The following is a 19,488-nucleotide window of genomic DNA, read 5'->3' on the forward strand; positions in this document are numbered from 1 at the left end:
AAAGTGCCAAGAGACAACTTCTGTTGTAACGCTATATAAATATAATTTAATTGAAATTGAATTGAATTTACGGTCCCAGGGCTGTTTATGACGACCAGTTTGTTTTTGTTTTTTTTTTACAGTCGGACTGCAGGATGGGCAGATGGTAGTGGGTAGTGATAGTGAGGGGAAAAAGGTAACTGAATGTAACAAAAGGTTCTGTGGGTTAGAAAGTACACAGAATCACTTACCCTCCCTTTATAGTTGCATGTCATGGTTTCATTTTTGCAAAAACATGTTGAATAGTCAATTTTCCTTCGGGACCCCCATGCATCTGAGTCTGAGTAATGAGGAATAGATGGTTGTTTTGAGTAATGAGTCCAAAAGCTATAGCCTGGGGTGCATATAGTCGGTCCTCAAGGGCCAGTGTCCTGCAGGTTTTAGATGGTCATTCGTTCGTTTTTGTTTATTTCGAACATGTATAAAAAACAAGAAAAAAGATAAGAAAACAAATCCAGGTGGGCATTCCACCACATAAAGAAAAAAAAACCCAACATCGAAATACATATTTCTAATTACATGTTTGAAAAGGAGTGGAGAGGAGTATAAACTTATTTAATCCCACCCCCTTTCCACAACTAAACATAAATTATATGTCTGTATTTATTTTTTATACTATACACTAATTTGTATAAATATATATCATTTTCATCAAAAATAACCTGTTTAATACAAGATGTAAGCTCTATCATAAATATAATATAACTATGATATACATATAATACATATATAATCATACAAATACAACATGACAAAATAGTAGAACACACACAGCTGGTGATCTTTAAACACAGTCTTAACTTTTATACCTCAAAAATGTTTCTCTGTTTCACACAGCCATGTCTATCTGGCTGTGTTGAAGCAGGGAAACATCTTAAACACTGCAGGATGACAGACTTAGTGTAGACCTTAACCTCTGTACTTTCAATGCTAAGGTTGTACAGGCAAAATTGAAGCTCCTTTTTATATTTTTTTAGATAATTCAACCAGCTCTTGTCATGGATAAGCCTACTGCATGATAGGAAACCTTAGTCTTAGTTTAAAATGGTTGAAACAAGCTCAAATATTCATCAGCAGATGGCAGCAAAAGACTACTCCTTCACCATCAACCAACAAAAGTAAAAGAGTCAGAGCCCATCTGTGGAACCAGTTAATCATTTTGCTCTGTGTTTTGGGAATGAGCAATCGAGAATAAAATTAGGTGTATAACTGCGTTTCAGTCTAATTTAATTTGGCTCAGTCCAGTTTTCCTCCCAGGGGCAGAACGGTGGGTTAGTGGTTAGCACTGTTGCCTCACAGCAAGAAGGTCCCCGGTTCCACTCCCAGGCCCAGCAGGGTCTTTCTGTGTGGAGTTTGCATGTTCTCGCCGTGCTGGCGTGGGTTCTCTCCGGCTTCTCCCCACGGTCCAAAAACATGCATGCTAGGTTAATTGATGATTCTAAATTGCCCGACAGTTTTCGTCCCTTCTAGGCATCCCAACATGGCGATTACACACTTGCTGTGTGATATATCACTGGAAGGATAATCGGGCATCCACATCCACAATGTGTCCAAATTTTCATTAATTAATTAAGATTACAAGTTAATAACACAAGAGCATAACGCCAAATTACACGCAGCGCTCAGAATATCAGCCTGCACACTGTACATCTCCAGGGATGTAGGCGTCTCAAGAACAGCGCAAGCCCAAGGCCTCGTCTTCCCTCGCAGGCCCCCAGGACATCCGTGTGAGCGCTGGCTCTGCCCGCACACGGAGCGCCGGCTGCCAGACAACTCAGAGCCCCGCATTCAGATCTCTGTGCAACCTGTCAGTCATGGAGACGGAAGACGCATCAATCTTCTCTTGGAAGAGATGGCGTTCACGCTGTGACAGTGACATCCTCTGTCAGCTGAGAGATGTGTCGTAGAGACGGCCAAAGCCTAAGAGAGTGTGTTAAATAAGTAATGACAATTGCCAATTTTTTAAAAGCTGGACAGCAAAGGCAGCGCTACAGCAGCTTCCAATTTGCAATTTGGATTTCTTCTTTTTTATTTTTTGTGGATCGCCACGGTGTCGGATTGCGACTCGATATTGGCTGATACACAAAATCAAATGGTCAGGACACCCTTACAAAGAATCACTCATCCCTTAAGAAACTTTAGTGTCCTCAGTTAACCTGACGTGTGTGGTTTTGAACTGCTGGAGGAAACCCATGCAAGTACAGGGAGAAAATGAAAAGTCCAATCAGAGAGGCCCTTGCCGAGATCTGAACCAAGAGCCTTCGTGCTGTGATGCAAAAATTCTAACCATCCAGCCACCATGCTCCCCAATTAATGAACCAAAAATAAAACAGCAGATAAAATAAAACACTATCAATTCAACATGATTCAGATAATTGCTAGTTTCCAAATCTAAAAGTCCACTGAAGCACGTCGTTTCAGCATCCTCAGCTCACTAACACTTGCATGCATCACAGTGGAAAAACCAGACTATTTTCCTAGCCCAAATGAAAAAAAAAAATCCCCAAGCTTCCCAGGCTCGTTTTGACAACTGAGATTTTTTGTGCATCTCCACCAACACATGCAGGGAGAAGGACACAGACCAGACAACTGGAAGAGGTGGAGGCAGACTGACTGGACTTGTCGACACTTCCGGTATTGCTGCAACATTTCCACAGCAAGGGAACGCCTCCATTCAGCCCACCCTGACAGAAAACCATTAACCAAACAGAGACACAAGCGTCCATCCAAAAGCGACAAGTCATCGACCTCTGAGGGCCGTGTGTCAATCCTCGAATCAACCACCCAAACCCGGGGTCAGTCCTGCATCTTCATACATCTGCTGGTTCTGACTTCACAGCGGCCGTATTAACGGGGTTAAACCAGCCCTGAATGATGGATGACTACGTGGCGTGAGTCGATGGTGTCCACAGGCGTTTGGGGGTGTCTGAGTGGACATTTTACACAACTGTTGATATATAGCTTGGTGCATTTACTCAACTGGCACCTGAGGCGTCTATAAAACGTGAAGACTGTGAATTCACATCCTCCGCGCTGCATAGAGGTGGAGCAGAAATAATCACGCTACTTGACATTTATTCTGCCCAAGCGGTAATATTAATTCAAAATATCAATATTTTAAATAATTTAAATATGTCGATTTCATTTTAACATCTTTAAGATCATTGTGAATCTGTCACTTAGAGCTAACTGAAGACATTTTAATTTCATAATAAATTCATCCAGTTGAACGCTATTAGGTGCAGCCTGATTTAAATGAAAAGATTCAGGATCTGTATCATTTTTTTATATAATTAGCATAAAAAATATTTTGGTGTCTAAAACAAGTACAGACTTACTCACATAACACAACCCTGTCTCTTTTTGTTTGGGGCAACATGGATCTAAAAAAATAAATAAATATGTTGAGCAGTGAGCTGGTCAAATGACCCATCTTCACATCATGTGCCGATTACACTCTAGATGAGATCCAGAGGACTAACTGGACACATAAAACCAAGTTCTTTTTGACGGAAACAAGCAACGAATACGGGAATTCAAAAATTGTCCAGAACAAAATATTCATCTCGCCCTCCATCAGTGGTGTAAGTTATGTAACGCCCAAAGGATAACTTATTATGAGTCGGAGACGTATCTTGGTGAAGATGGGACAGCAGATGATGGCGTGGTAGGGAGAATGACAGCGACCATTTGACTATTGTCACTAGCAGCAGCAGTTTCTGTGTTAATCACAGCTGCTGCTGCTAAAAGCTCCTTGAAAGTACTTAGTTCTCAGCCGTGCATCAGTGTGATTCTGGCCAAAGTGTTTCAGCTACACCCGTAGGCTACGCATACCATGCCATTGCTGGTGTCTACACTTCTGCATTATTGTTTGCATCGCTCTGTAAAGTGTACGCTCTCTCTCCGTAGCGCCATAGCTCGTAGTAATAACAAATAAAGCATTTATTATGTGAACCGGAGCTGAAAAATGTTGAGCGTCAGTCGTATTTTGGAGACGTCGCAGCAAACAAATCAACCAATCACATTCCTTGCGGTCCGTGTTGATGCGGCATGTAGTCAGAAAATTTGGAGGTGCACGTCAGGCTTTGTGGACGGGGATTTGCGTCATGACACTGTCGACTTGATAAATTAGGCTTCAGGTTTATGCACAGCCCTCCAGCCACCGCTGTGTTCCAACTTCAGCTTTTACAACAGTTACTTCAAGCGTAATGGGGATTTATGCTTTTACATCAAGGTGGCAATGTGTATCCACTGTAGCTGCGGACCACATCATCCATCGTAGCCTGACATGCACCTCTCATGAACTGTGACTACGCGTCACAACAAATGGGATTGGCCCGTTTGGTAACATCGTATTTCCTTCCACATATTTCCCACTATCATTACTTTGTCATCACTTTCAACTGGAAAAACGAAAGAGCGATTGTTCTGTTGCTGTGCCTGAGCTACATAACGGAGGTAAACAAAACAAAGTTCAGCGTTGCAGAAAGGAACCTGGACCTCGCATTTTGGTGTTGTAATTAGAGAACAATGATGCCTGTCCCGCAGTTTGGGTATGTGACTTCAGTAATGTCAGTTGCTCTGTGTTTTTTGCTCTGGTTTTACATGCAACACAGGCACGTCCACATGTCATAACACCAGCTGTTATCGTAGGGTAGGCATGTAACTTCAGATGATAGCGACTACGAATGATCACAAACAGACATGCAGAGCGGTAAGAGTAAAGCAGAAAGGATTGCAGCGCTTTTAATGATAGATGGTGTGATCCTTGTTGTTGATGGGAAGGAGCAGCATCTCTGCACTTTGGATATTCAACAATTAATAATAATAATAATACATTTTATTTATATAGCGCTTTTCAGGGCACTCAAAGACGCAATTGTTTGTGAATTTCACTTCAAAGCATTCCCTATGATTTCTGGAGATCTCAACCACACCTCTTTCTCTGCTATGCTTTCTACCTAAAAAAAAACAAAAAACGTTTAAATAATTTTCATCCCTAATTTTTTCCCATTTTTATCACCCAGTGCTCCTACCTAAGTCAGTCCTGGGCATTGCTCTCCCTCTACCAACCCCGGGAGGGCCCTCCTACACTGACCTCAAGTCTCCTCCTTAACCTGAGGAGTGAGCAGCTTCTTTTCACCAGACAGGGTGGGGCTTCTCTGGACAGACGTAGCGCGTTGAAGGATCACGTTATTCCGCCCAGATCCTCCCCACCTCATCCCATGGCACCCCTGATGGCCAGAGGGGGCATGTATAGCCCAGGACTGTGCTTTCTACCTTTTAACACTATTTTCTTATTTTATTTATTCTCCATTTATACTACAACAATATAATGAAATTAAGCATTATTCAATCAAATCCTAGTAACATCCTAATACTTTTAGTTTAGTTTAGTTTATTTTGTTTTGGTCATTTACATTTTAAAATGTTTGCATATACACACTGTATATGTACAGTATACACACAGGTATAAATATATATATTATATATATATGTACACAGTTTCCTTTTTTTTTTTTTTTTTTTTTGACCAAAAAGGTTTAGGCTGAAGCCTCATGGCTTATTTTGCCTATCCTTTTCAACAAAGGCAGACTTCAGAAACAAAAGATACTAATAAGAAGAAAACGAAACGAACGAACAAAACAAGAAAATAAACAAAGAAGAGAAGAAAATAAATGTGGTCACTCACGATTTGAGGATAGCTGCAGGAGGAAAGTTGCATAATTTAGACAGTTTAATATGAAGAGAATTTATATTTGTGTTCTATATTTATCCATTATTTTAGATTTATAATTTTTTTTAAATTTATAAATTGAGCTACTTTTTTTTAGTTCCTCATCCAGGCGGTTCCACAGTTTCACCCCTTCGACACTGATACACCTTGACATTTTTTTTGTTCTTGGCCATTTCTGCTCAAGTCACATCCAGCAGTATCTCTGCAGTCTGAAGCTGGTGCACTTTTAAATAAGCCTTCTCGCTTGTCCTTATGATTAATAGCTCTCGACTGACAGTATTTACTCCACTAACTGTTCCAATCTCAATGTGCCAAACTTGCATCATTGGCTTGCGGATGGAAATATGTGTGAATTTACATTTGTTCAACATTTGGGCCGTACAACTGAACTCATAAAAACAGTTTGAATCAGCAAAGTGATGCATTCATCACTGAAACCCATCTTTGGTGGGTTTCATTTTGTGCAGCTCAGCTGGTACATGGGATCATTTAACACAGCCTTTTTTCTTTTTTTTTTGTTGTTGTTTTTTTAATGATACATAGCTCCACCCTGCCCCCGCTTCATATGGAAAGTTTCCTCTCTCTTTCTGCCTTCCTTCAGACTGTTCCTTCCTGATGGCTGGGCTGAGCAGAGTCATCATCAGATCCATCAGTGCACAGTCATCGCCTGAGGAAACACAAGCCAATTATGGCCATAAATAATAATGGGAAAGCGCATCTGGCATGATGACTGATGGGCCTCTCCCACAGCTCATTTACATGGCTTTTGTGTGGCCATCAGCAGCTTCACACTAATGTAATGCTCAGAAAATTAGCCTTTCAGGAAATATCGTGTGATTCAAGGGAAGAATAATGGCACCAGGGTGGCACTTACGCCCTGACATGGACAGGAAACAGGGAGAAAGTGAAGATAAAGAGGTCTTATTTGTTCCCTTTCGTGTCGCCGCGCATACACGTACTTTCTGTAAATGCGTTGGCTTGTGGCCTCTCTGTGCTCATGTGTGAGGCAAAGAGTAGTCCATCCATCCATCAGCATCAATTACCGTAACATGAAGGGAGATTGATGGTGCCCGTGTTGTCAGGTAACGAAGCAGCCACCTCCCACACTCAAACACACTGCAGATGCTGTCTGATATTCGTCTTTCCCTCTTCCTTAATGCCCTCCATGTCATTTTCGAAAGAGCAAAGTGAAAAATGATAGGGGTGCTACAACGGCACAGACTGGCGGTCAGTTTTTAATTTGTGAGCAAAGGTTTCAACGGCACTCGGAGGATCCTTAATCTGCCCTTTGGGTTGGTGGCAGCCTTGAGGCTGAGAACAAAAGGCTGCAGCATGCTGACGTGTGCCCCAGGAGATGATAAGCCTGGTTGTTAATGGTGTTAGGGTAGATTTCATTACCCCCTCCAGACTGCTCTCATTAAATAAACATCCTCCTGTCACATCCCTCACCCTCAGAGTGGAGAGGCCAGGAGGGCCGAGGGGAGGGATCTTTGACCGAGACGGACAGTAAAATGGAGAGTTAATGAAAAACTTGTCAGTCAAAGTTGCATCATTTGTAAAAAAAAAAAGAAGAGTGTTGGCATTCATTCAGAATGATTTGCAGTTTTTTGGCCCGAGCTTGGCTGTTTCTCTGCAGGTATGCAAGCGTTGGTTAGGTGACCACATTTATCCAACAACTATTTGATTTATTACTTTAAGAATTTAGTACAAATATGTGTGCGTCTGCACGATGAATTACCTCTAAGAGTGATGCACACGTTCATAATGGACCTAACTAAATTGAAGAATATTTTATTATCCATGAAGGGAAATGATTTTTGTTACATTTTAAATAAAAATTAAATAAATGGTAACATTTAAAGGAGCTTGAGGCTCCTTTTAAGAAATGAGACTCTCTAGCGCCACCCTTCACCACGACGGCCGTTGGGGGTACTGCAGCCAACAGTGAAGCCGGCACGGGAGAACGGGGAGAACGCACATGCAGCGTCATGTGACGCGCGGAAAATTCGGGACCGAATTGCAGCACATTTTGCAGCACACAGCCTGTTCAAGGCAACGGAGAGATACACTAGAGGGCTCATTCTTTTTGGTTTGGAACGCTTCATCTGACAATATTACTAGAAAACTTAAAATGTATACGGATTTTTTTCATAAATCTTGCCACAATACGGCCTCAAGCTCCTTTAAAATGATTTGGGAACAACACAAATTCTAGCGGAAAGAGAGGTGCGGTTGGAATCCCCCGAAATGGCCATGAGCGCAAGTGGTGAGTTGTGTTACTGCCCAGCAGCAACCTAGCTGGCGATGACATCAGCAGGTGATACATGTGGACTCTGAAGACAATACTGACAGAAAACTGGCTCCTGTCCTTTGTCTGCAATTGCAATTAAAGGTAGTGTAGCGACGAGGCCACAAATCAACAATAACTCAGTTACTTGCTCTTAACTTAAATTGTCAGTTACTTAAACTTAACTTAAACAAGGACTTAAACCTTAAACTAAATAGCTGCTGCTGCCTGGCGTCCTCTATGGACTTAAGAAATATTAGTGGATACCCAGTTAAAGGAACTAAAGTGAATGGGGAGGGCAAGGGTTAAACAATAATCACTAATTTAATCTCACACAAAATATATACAAATTCCAAATAGATAATTTCTTATTATTAGTGCAACAGAAACAACACACAAATTGATTTATCTAATCTAAACCTTATGTAAATATACAATGCCAAATTAACCCTATTTAATCCTATTCTAATGTCGACATGTTGCCCGGGGGTGGAGCTCTGTGAGATGGAGATGACAGCGAGTCCCGAACACAGACGGGAGGGGTGAGCAGGGGGAGGGGCGTCCGAGCCCCGCTGCTGTTCAGACGAAGGGGAGGGGGGAGATGTCCGCGGTCCGTGCGGGATGAGAAGGGGGCGTGGCGGGCTGATGAAGGCAGTCGGCAGGCAGGTGGTCCGGTCCTCAGGACAGGAGGACTTTCTCAGATTGTCCGACGTCGGAGTTTCAGCCGTGAGCAGGAAGGATGCATTAGCATGAGCTAACGCAGCTAACTGGCTGACTAGTCCAACTTAACTAGCCAGCAAACTCCGACCAAACTACTGTACATGAGACAGTACAATCTTCAGGAGGTATCCTCCTCTTTAGAGATAAGCAACGTTACTTATCTCAATAGAAAGTCACAACTTAATGACCAACAGTTATCTGCTCGACACGACGTCGACTCCTCTCAGCTGTTCTTGCTCTCAGCTGTTCTTGGTCTCTCAACCGCCGATGCGCGCTCCCGCGGGCTCCCGTTGGAACCAAACGGACCGTTAACGCTCTTCCCGCGTGCACGCACACACACACAATAATAAAGTACATGCTGTCACGTTCTCTACAATAACATAACACAGTACCGCAGCATAACATAAAATGCAACATAAAAACGTATGTAGTGCATTAACATAACTTTTTCATGCAGAAAACATAAACCAAATATAACAAATAAACAAATAATATAAAAATAAGATTGTACAGGGGCTGACTCTAGCTGGGCTTCAATACAGGTAGGGTCAGCGATTCCACGTCATTTCTGACCCAGAATGCTTTCAGTGAATATGCTGTAAAAGAAAAATGCTGTACCCTGTGATTTCTTGCTTGTTCTCTCAGATGTAAGTCGCTTTGGCTAGTAGTAGAAGTAGTGTCATGCCAACATGTAAGAAATCCTTTTAGAGGAAGAATATCCAGGAATGTTGACGTTTGGTCATTTTAATCAATGGTTTTTAAATCTGAGATGACAGATGAGACATTTAAAAAAAGAAAATTACTACGTAGCAACTGTTTCTGACTAAGTGGTCAAAAATATTACTTTGAGGAAGAAATGCGTTTTGGATGCATTGAAAGGCATTTTTATACTTTTGTAAAAACTGAAAAGGAGGAAACACATCCACTCTATGTAATTTGTGGGAGGACTTTATTGGCTCACCAGTGACGGCCTAGTTTCCAGTCACAGATAATGGTGATCTTGTTTAGTTCCTCTCCTCTAAGCAGCAGGTCCATCAGCAGATCATAGATCTCTTTTGTGAAATACTAAGCTTAGCTGGTGGTGAGGTTTGTATGGGGTTCTCTCGGTTCTGGTCCAGCGTCGTTACAGAAAAAGGACAGCTGAGCACGAGCTCTTTGCTTTCCAAGTAGGTACAGACTGAAGTGTTAGTGTTGCTGAACACTGCTCCTTCCACTGTTTGATGCCCTCACATGATTCATATTTAGTCATACCTCAGACACTTTCCAAAGGAAGTCAAAGAGGTAATGCAGACTGGAGGAATTACTGGCAGGCAACAGGCGGGACAACAGCTGGAAGGCAGCCATCGTGTCCTTCAGGGTGGACAGAGCTTGGGCTTTGAGCAGAGCTTTGTGGAGCTCGGAGGGAAACAACGGCTCTGGAAGTTCCCTGCAAAACTTTTTGGTGAGTGTGGCAACATCATAGGGGAGGCCTGTGGTCAGGGAGCTCTCTCCATGATTCAGTTAGGCCTAAACCAGACACAAAAATGATAGTCAACCTCCAAAATGATAAACTAACAATTCAAAAACTTAACACTCACCTTCAACAAAGTGGTATTTTAGGAAGGAAGGAAAACGGGTAATATTTTCTAAAACCACTAGATGGCACAATTTTTCCAGCTGAGATACTACATAGGAAATGACCAGAGGAAGATGGTAAAAATGAGTTTTGATCTTTAAATACATCTCACTTCAAATTTCAGACTTTTGTTTATCTATTTATCACACAATGCATAAACAAAAGAGAAAAAAATCCCAGAAGATACTGGGCCAACTGAATCGTCTCTAGCTAAACTGTCATTTAAAGTTTAAGCTTACTTGGCCCCTTAAATCCTATTGCATTTTCATTTTCCTGCTGTGGTCGTAACCTGCAGCTGAACCTTTACTTTTACAGGTTTTGCAAGTCCATGTTCAGGGCACATTTGGTGCTTTTCAGAGGAATCTGCTGTTAAACTGGTCCTTCAGCATGCACCATGCATCCTTCTGCCTGACTCTCGTTCTGATGTCTCAGATTCGGTGATCAAAATTGGTGTGTTGATTGTAATTATCTGATGTTTGACTGATGGATTTAAACTTCATGTAGGTATGACATCACGTGTAGCTTTTGAGTCTTTATTGTTGTCAATTTTATCCTGAGAAGTATATTTGCGTCATACTTGTTATAATTCTTGACTTCTTAACACGTTCACATCAGGCAGTAGATCATCAAAATTGTCAAGAAGCCATTTCATGTCTTATCACTCTGTGCAGCTTGAAGTGACCGTTAACATATTTCTTCATGCATGTAAATGTTACACAGCATCAGTTAGCCACATATACATACAGTTGAGTAGACATATCCGCAGAAGGAGCTTTGTAAAGTTATTTTTTTCCATTCTACAGTTGGAGCTCCATCTCTCCAGCTAGACCCGTCTCACTTCAGAGCACTGGTTCATGTAGCTAACTGCGACTTTGATTAGTAAAACAATATCATTGTCTAATGGTAAGTTACATCACTGACTCAGTTACAGCTGTACTTGCTTTACCCTTTTCCCATTAACTATATTAATATCATAAATGAGGCCTTATATAGATTTCAAGTAGATGAGGTTCAGAATGGTTATGGCATCTTGTCCCACAATTGAAATGCTTTAGTTTTCAAAATTAAATGACTCTTACTCAGCTCAAAACACACGTCACCTACTAAATTCAAAATTGTCCAAACTTTCACTTAATAAACATTACTTATGATTTAACAGATGACTAAAAAAGATGTCTTTACTACTATTTTCTTTTTGTGCTGAAGCATTATGGTTTTTATCAGTTTGCACTGGAGGAATATAACTTTTATCACCTTGTGTATTTTTTGGAGGTAAAGTTTTTGTTTTATGTTCCCAGGTTGAAATTCAATATTCTGATTATATAGATTAATCTTCAACTTGTATTTTTCAGTTCTAATTTGCTAAAATGTGCATTATTTTCTTTGTATTCCTGGTGGTCCAATCTCAAACAAGCTACATCATATAAACAGTATTTACTATTTTGTTTGATTAAAGTATATTTGGTTCTCCATTCCAGCCCTTCTTACAATTTAAATATACGATTATGTATAATATATATACAGTATATTACAGTGTGAAACAGTATGGACGGTCCTTTTATCTTTATAGCTTGTGAAAATGACTCCCTCAGAGGATTGTAGATGTGGGGAGCAAAGAACTACATTTTATGCTCTTATGGTAACACATGGTAACCCATCCTTTATAAAATAATGAATGCTTTTTTTCTTTCTTTTTTGACAGTTGAGGTCATTATGTGCTGGTTTATACTTCCTGGATCATGTTCTCATTACTTCACTCTAATCTGACACAAAATATTGCTAAATTCACAAATAGACAGTTATACTTAAAAATACCAAATACAATCCACTGTTAAATATTGTTAGTTATAAGTCCAATTAGTATTTCTACCAGTGCAATTCTTAGTATTTACTCTGTATGTCACCAAACACCAAATGTAACCAATAATACTAGAATAAAGTTTTTTTTATATTTGAAGTCATTAGTATTAAAAGCTGCAATAAATAACACCCTGTGACCTGTTGTGACGAATGAGTAGCCACGCTTGGTCAGGATCTTCATCAGGTAGTCAATCAGGTCCAGACGCATGATGGAGTGGGGCAGAGCGTAGCCCTCATATACCTGTATGGGCACGTTATGGATCACACCATCTCCAGAGTCAAGCACAATACCTGTCAGGAGGAAGCGGTGTTTAGCCACACAATATCAGGACATTAAAGCCTCATTTTTTACTTCTAAATTCTGATAAAACAGAGGTTATTGTTTTTGGTCCTAAGCATCTTAGGAAGGGAGTAGATGGTGTGCGATGACCTCCAGTGCTACTGTGCCAAATCTTGGTGTTATTTTCGATCAGGATTTGTCGTTTAAACCGTATATTACTTTTCTGTTTAGTAATGCCTATAGTTAGTGTAAACTGCCCTGCAGTTTCCCCCTCTGACCACCTCAATGTCTGCTCTCTACATCTGTTTATATGGTGGTCTCCAGTACTCGAGTTGTAAAAAAAAACCAGGGGGGGTGGTGGATTTTATCATATGGGGACAGATAATTTGTGCTGATTACAAATAATATAATATATTACAAATAATAGCACTGACCAAAACACCTGCAGAAATACTGCAGGAATGACATAGCAGCAGTTAAATGCAGCCTTCTGTAAGCTTTAAATATCCACTGGGCTTACATCAAATACATCAAAACACAACAATAAAAAACAGTTTTCTGAACTTATCAATATGACTCTGTCCTTCCCAGGATAAGTAAAATGGATCACTGCAAAAACTCAAAATCTTAACAAGAATGTTTGTCTTATTTCTAGTTAAAATGTCTCATTTTAGTAAAAAAAAATCTTATTACACTTAAAACAAGACTCATGACTGGAAAAAACAACAATTTTCACCTGTTTCAAGTAGATTTTCACTTGAAATAAGTAGAAAAATCTGCCAGTAGAACAAGATTTTTTTTGCTTGTAATGAGAAGATAAATCTTGTCCCATTGGCAGATTTTCCTACTTATTTCAAGTGAAAATTTACTTGAAACAGGTGAAAATGGTCAGTTATTAAAGTTATTTTTCTGGTGTTATTTTTCTGGTGATGACTCTAAATGTTGAAATAGCAGTAAAACCACATTCATTGATGAAATGACATAAGGGATGGAAATGGGGGATGGCAGTTTTACAGGGGGGATGATTTTGACCGTTTTTATTTCAGGGGGGATGCCATCCCCCCTCATCCCCCCTCAACTTGAGTACTGGTGGTCTCTGTAAACCACCAACTAACCTGTTACCAGTCATATGTACATGAACTCTTAGTTCTCCAAGTAACGGATAATTAATACTAGTATATCTTTTGTACCTTTGCCCATATATCTGTGTTTCTCCTCTCTATGTTCTTCTGTTCTCTCTTTTCCTGCTCTGCCCAGCTGGCCTCCGGCAGGAGGGTCCCCCCTTATGATCCAGGTCCTGATCAACGTTTCTTCCTTCCTAAAGCTTAGTTTTTACCTGCCATTGTTTATGTAATAATTGCTCGGGGGTCATGTTTTCGGTCTCCAGAAAGTGCCTTGATACAAGTTGTATTGTAATAGATGCTATATAAATAAAATTGAATGGGCAGAATTGAATTGACTCTGGTCCAGCGGTGGATTTGCGATTCATTTGCAGTCTGGATGTGGAGGATTGGATGCCTCCTGCTGTGACTGCAGCTGAGAGTGGCTATGCAGCAGAAACAGACTCACTTTTTGAGCCAGCCCCTAGTGGCCATGCAGGAAAGTGCACATTCTCATACATCTGCATTTAGTTTCAAAAAGGAACAATTGGAGTTTTTTTCTTTCCCGTTTTCTTGCTTCTCTTTCCACAAAGTCATGTAATTATTTGCTCTTCTTTTACAGTTTAATTAAAGCCTAATTGGACAAGAAGCACCACCTGCTCTTCCTCAAGACCTCCCTACATTTGCATAATGGGAGTGGATTAAAAACAACCGCTAGTGCAATTTATCCTTTTCAGATCAGACTGGTCATCAGCACCAGCAGTACTTCTCCCATTACACAGAGATTTCAGCCATTGTTTGTCTAAAAATACACATTACAGCGGAGCATAATTGTTAGGCTTAATAAAGCAAAAGACTTTCATCTCATTGTCCCGGGGACTGCAGACCTTTGTTTACTACTGCTTGTTGTCCAGCACGTAAATTTTACACAAAATATAGTGACAGAGGATAATTATTCCACAAAGCGGGAGCCTTTTGTGCACTGGATATGGTGCCCTGCCAGACTTGTAATTGAAGCTCTGATGAGGTTGTGTTTGCGCTCTGCAGCTGTGTAAAGATGTCTCCACGGAGAACAACGGCACCGCCACAAAGGAGAACTGCGGCCACACAGCTTGCAAACTCTCATGTTGCAGTTGTATCGAGTTGAGAGATTTGAACAGCACTCCTGGATAGAGGAATTGCCGTAATGAACCCTTATTAAACTCTTTCAGTGGGGCAGTTCTCTATAGTTCCTCATGAAAAGTCCAGCCCTGGCTGAGTCAAACAGAGGATTTTCAACTCGTTAGCTGCTTTGAAAATTGCACTGGATAAACTCAGAGTTTTGCCATGCTTCTGCCATTATTTTAGCAATTTATAAAGCGCAAGGGACTTAAAACCTGAAGACTATAGCCATGATTTAAACTGATGCACACAGATCAGCAGAAAGGGAGGCCAGAATTTACTCGGGAGCGGAGGAAAAAGACTTAAGGGAAACATTTATTCCAAGACGGTGCTCCTTAAGAACAAGATTACAGTGATTGAATTAGTTTTTCCTGGAACCATTTTGATATTTATTGGTTTATTTATCTCCACTCGAGCCATCAATTTTGCATGTGCCACTCCTAAATATTTCCAGCTCAGTTTAATTCATTTTTCTGAGAATTAAAAAAGGCTCTTCAGTTGGAAAGGTCACAATCTGACAGTTTTTTTTTGTGATTTTTTTGTCATTTAGGAAATATGTACTACTTTTTTTTTATTGATTATACGGCACTCCATCTGTTGGAGAAAGAGCCACAAGTGTTTTTCATGCGTGACATTTTATGTCTCCGGCCTCCTGCAGAGCAGTTAAATATAACGCGAAGCGTTTATGTTTCGTCTTTAGTCCATTTGGTGAAGTCATCGGGCATCACCGGGTCAGGAGAACCTTCAGGGAAGGACTTTGGTGTTTTTATCCTTAATTCTGTGCGTCCATCATCTCCTGCTGCGTGCACGGCCCCCTCTTTCTTTGACTGAAGTGCCAGTATAACCTGTCTTGCCAAACTAAGCACTTTTTGGTTGCCAGCGTGGGTCATATTGCATTAGAGGTGATTCAGGACTGGCTGTCGGTACTTGGCAAAGTGAGGACAAGCTGTCGTGTTTTATTGATTTTTTTATACAAGAGTGAGGTCATTTAAAAAAAGAAAAGAAGTTTCACAAAGGGATTTTTGCTCTTACTGCGCTGGGTGTGCTAATATTGAGTTTAGTTACAGTAAGACTTCATCTTTTCATGAGGGCTCCAGTGTTCTGCAGATGTGTGATTACCTGCTGATGTCATATGTCTCTGACAGCAGGGCAGATTTTTAGTGGATAACAGATCTCTCCACAATGCTGCAGCACATTTCCCAGGCAACAATAGATCGTCATTCCTGAGAGCTGAATCCGAGAGGGACGAGTTGTCCTGGCATGGTTCTGTGTGTTGGGACTTTCTGCTGGGGCAGAGTTAGAACATGAAGCTGGGTTTATGCTTCTGCGTCAGCTCGGCGCTGTCGTTTACCATTCAAAGCTCTGCGTTAAGGTGGAAGTGCCACAAAGTGGTCCGAGGACGTGATCCCCACGCTCTTTGAACGAGTGTAACAGATGGGCTAGGGCAGAAAAGCCAAATGACGCAGTACCAATCACAGCCTTCGCTGCAGAAATGTAGTTCCTAAGGTCCAAAAGGGAGTCAGTCCAACTTTACAGCAGAAATGAACATGTTTACAGCCTGATTGAGAACATGATGTTTGGTCTCACACCCTTGATCGCTGCATGGAGGGAGCATTTTCATGTAATCCTACATAGTCAGGTAAAACTATACTAAGTTACAAATTTGTGTATAATTAAGGCTGTTTTCTTTTTCTTTGATGGACAGCAGCTTTGCAGTCTGCGGTCTACTCCACACTTTCAGTGAACTTGACTTTCGGGGATGTGAATCAAGAACTGACCCCCGGGCTGCACCTGATGTAGCAGTCAAGCTGGAGTCACAGCCGGTTAGAATGAATGTGAAGTCATATTTGGGTGTAATGTCAGTATTAGGGCCAAACTAAGACAAAAAAAATGGGAAATTACGAGAATAAAGTCATAATATAATGAGAATAAAGTCGTAAAATTACGAGAATAAACTCGTAATGTTGCGAGAATAAAGTCGTAATAGAATAAAGTCGTAATATTACGAGAATAAAGTCCTAAAATTACGAGAATAAAGTCGTAACATTACGAGAATAAAGTCGTAATGTTGCGAGAATAAAGTCGTAATATTATGAGAATATAATTTATGAGAACTCTAACAGGAAGAGCTTCTTCTCCCTGTGTTAAAATGAGGAATATTGAGCATCTTGTGAAGTTATATTTATATATTTATAATATATTACGACTTTATTCTCGTAATATTATGACTTTATTCTCGTAATTTTATGACTTTATTCTCGTAATTTTACGACTTTATTCTCGTAATATTATGACTTTATTCTCGTAATTTTACGACTTTATTCTCATTACATTATGACTTTATTCTCGTAATTTTACGACTTTATTCTCGTAATATTATGACTTTATTCTCGTAATTTTACGACTTTATTCTCGTAATATTATGACTTTATTCTCGTAATTTTATGACTTTATTCTCATAATTTTACGACTTTATTCTCATTACATTATGACTTTATTCTCGTAATTTCCTTTTTTTGTTTTTTTGTTTGGCCCTAATACTCCGTCGTACGTATCAGGATTGGCAAGCACAAGTTTAGTCAGCCCCAACCGGGCGAAGGAGACGGCCGCCTTTCCCGAACCTGGTTCTGTCGGATGTTTCTTCCTGTCAAAGGGGAGTTTTTCCTTTCCACAGTCACCTGGTGCTTGATTGTGATGGGAGATTGTATCGAAGATAAGTTTTGACCAATCTGTTGGTTTCCATCGTGAAGCAGTAATTACAATTTTTATTTTATTGGCTTTGTCTTAATTGGAATAATTTAGAATGAGTTGAACTGTGTCGTTGAAGTGCTTTGAGGTCACATCTGTCATGATTTTGCTCAACACAAGTAAAGCTTAAGCTGAATCACATGGCACCGCGCAGTATGAGAAAGAAGGGCCTTTCCTAGAAAAAAAACAGTTGGCTTCGCAGAATAGCTGTCCAGTTCTTCTTATACAGTCTATGGTGGTGACTGTCAGCTTTGCTAGTACCAACTATTTGCCCATTTTTGGAGTCAGTTGTGCCAAGATGGAGAGAAGCAGGGCTCTGAAAACTTCCGAAACCTCTGGGTGACGTCTTAAAGGTGTTGTCCAGTTGTCTTTATATCAGAACAAAGCGTCCAAACTGACAAAGTTGGGTTGGAGTGACTTCATACCAGGGCCGCCGCAAGGGGTGTGCGAACTGTGCAACCGCACGGGGCCTCGCGCCCCAAGAGGCCTCGCTTTTTTTTTTTCCGTTTTTGTTTTTCGTTTTTTCCCTTATAAATATCAACATACACGTTCCATTACAGACCTAAATGTGTACTAGTCTGTGCATATCAATAAATATATGTGCAATGATGCGCATGTCTGTTGTTCAATAAAACTGATCAGACCAAGCGCAGACACGAGCTGCTCTGATCCAGACGGTGGAGTTGGAACAAACTGTCACACAATGTCGAGAGAACGAGACAGATTCAGGAAATTTCCATCAGGGGATGAAAAAAGAAAAAAACTAAAGAAAATGGAAGAGTTTAATGCCTCTCTGAAAGGCTCGTTTGATAAATTTGTTACAAAAGTCACCGATCCGACCGGGTCTCAAGCACCCGTGGGGCCCCGCGTTGAGGCAAGAAATGATGATGAGGCAGGGGAAGGTATCCAGTATTTTGCTAATTGGAGAGTTAAAATTGCACATATAGACACTCAATCTGACTCAAAAAAACCGCCCCCGCCATTTTGCACAGGGCCTCGCAAATCTCCCAGGCGGCTCTGCTTCATACAACCAAATGTAGGTTCTCAACCTTATTATATTGAATATATAGTACTAATGTAAGTAATGAATAACATTTAGGGCCTGGTTTCTGTGTTGGTGGGAGATGTAGAAGAAATTAGTTGATGAAAAAGCTTTGGTCTGACTTTGGTTTCATCTGTCCAACACGAGGAAGTCAACTTCAGCGTCAACTCTTCTCTCCGTACGTTTAATTATCCTTTTTCAGCTCGCTAGTGTGTAAAACTGAGGCCGTGCAAGTAAGACACAGAAATGGTCCGTTATTCATGCAAATCTGTTTATTCAAACGTGGAAATAATGATCAGGTTAAATAAAGACACCGTTAAAAACAGTTCCAAGCCCAATATTAATTTGATTTAGGGTTTATTACGCTGATATGTGAAAGTATTGATGGGATTTCTTTTTAAAAACAGTGGTGAGTGTCTCTGCTGCCCCTCTCTGGCTGTTCCCTGGAAACATTCCCTCCTTCCTCTCCTCCTCTCTGTCCACCAGCTGGCTCATTCCTCAGTGTTATTATTTGATTTCAGAAAGCAGGGAGGGAGCATACATCACATCTCCCTCCGACAGCCCTCCCCTCGTTCACACTCATTCTTTCATTCATCTTTTTCCTTTTTAATAACTCCCTCTCTGCTCTTTGGCCATTAATAAAGATGAACTCACTCTGCTGTCACCTACTGCTCTCATCTTTCTCTCTATCTCCGTCTCACAGTCCTCCTCTTTCCTTCTGAGCTTTATTGACCCTCATCTTAAAACCTCACCCCCCTCTATCTCCCCTTTACGTTCTGCCTTTTAACCCCCCCCCCTCCCCTCCACCATCACCCTCTTCCTCCCTCAGTCTAGCCTCTGTAAAAAGCTCTTGTCCTCCCTCCTTTCCTCTCACCTCTCTTTTCTCCTTCAATTTCTCT

The sequence above is a fragment of the Cololabis saira genome, chromosome 11, assembly GCF_033807715.1.
Source record: "Cololabis saira isolate AMF1-May2022 chromosome 11, fColSai1.1, whole genome shotgun sequence".
NCBI classification, from domain to species: domain Eukaryota; kingdom Metazoa; phylum Chordata; class Actinopteri; order Beloniformes; family Belonidae; genus Cololabis; species Cololabis saira.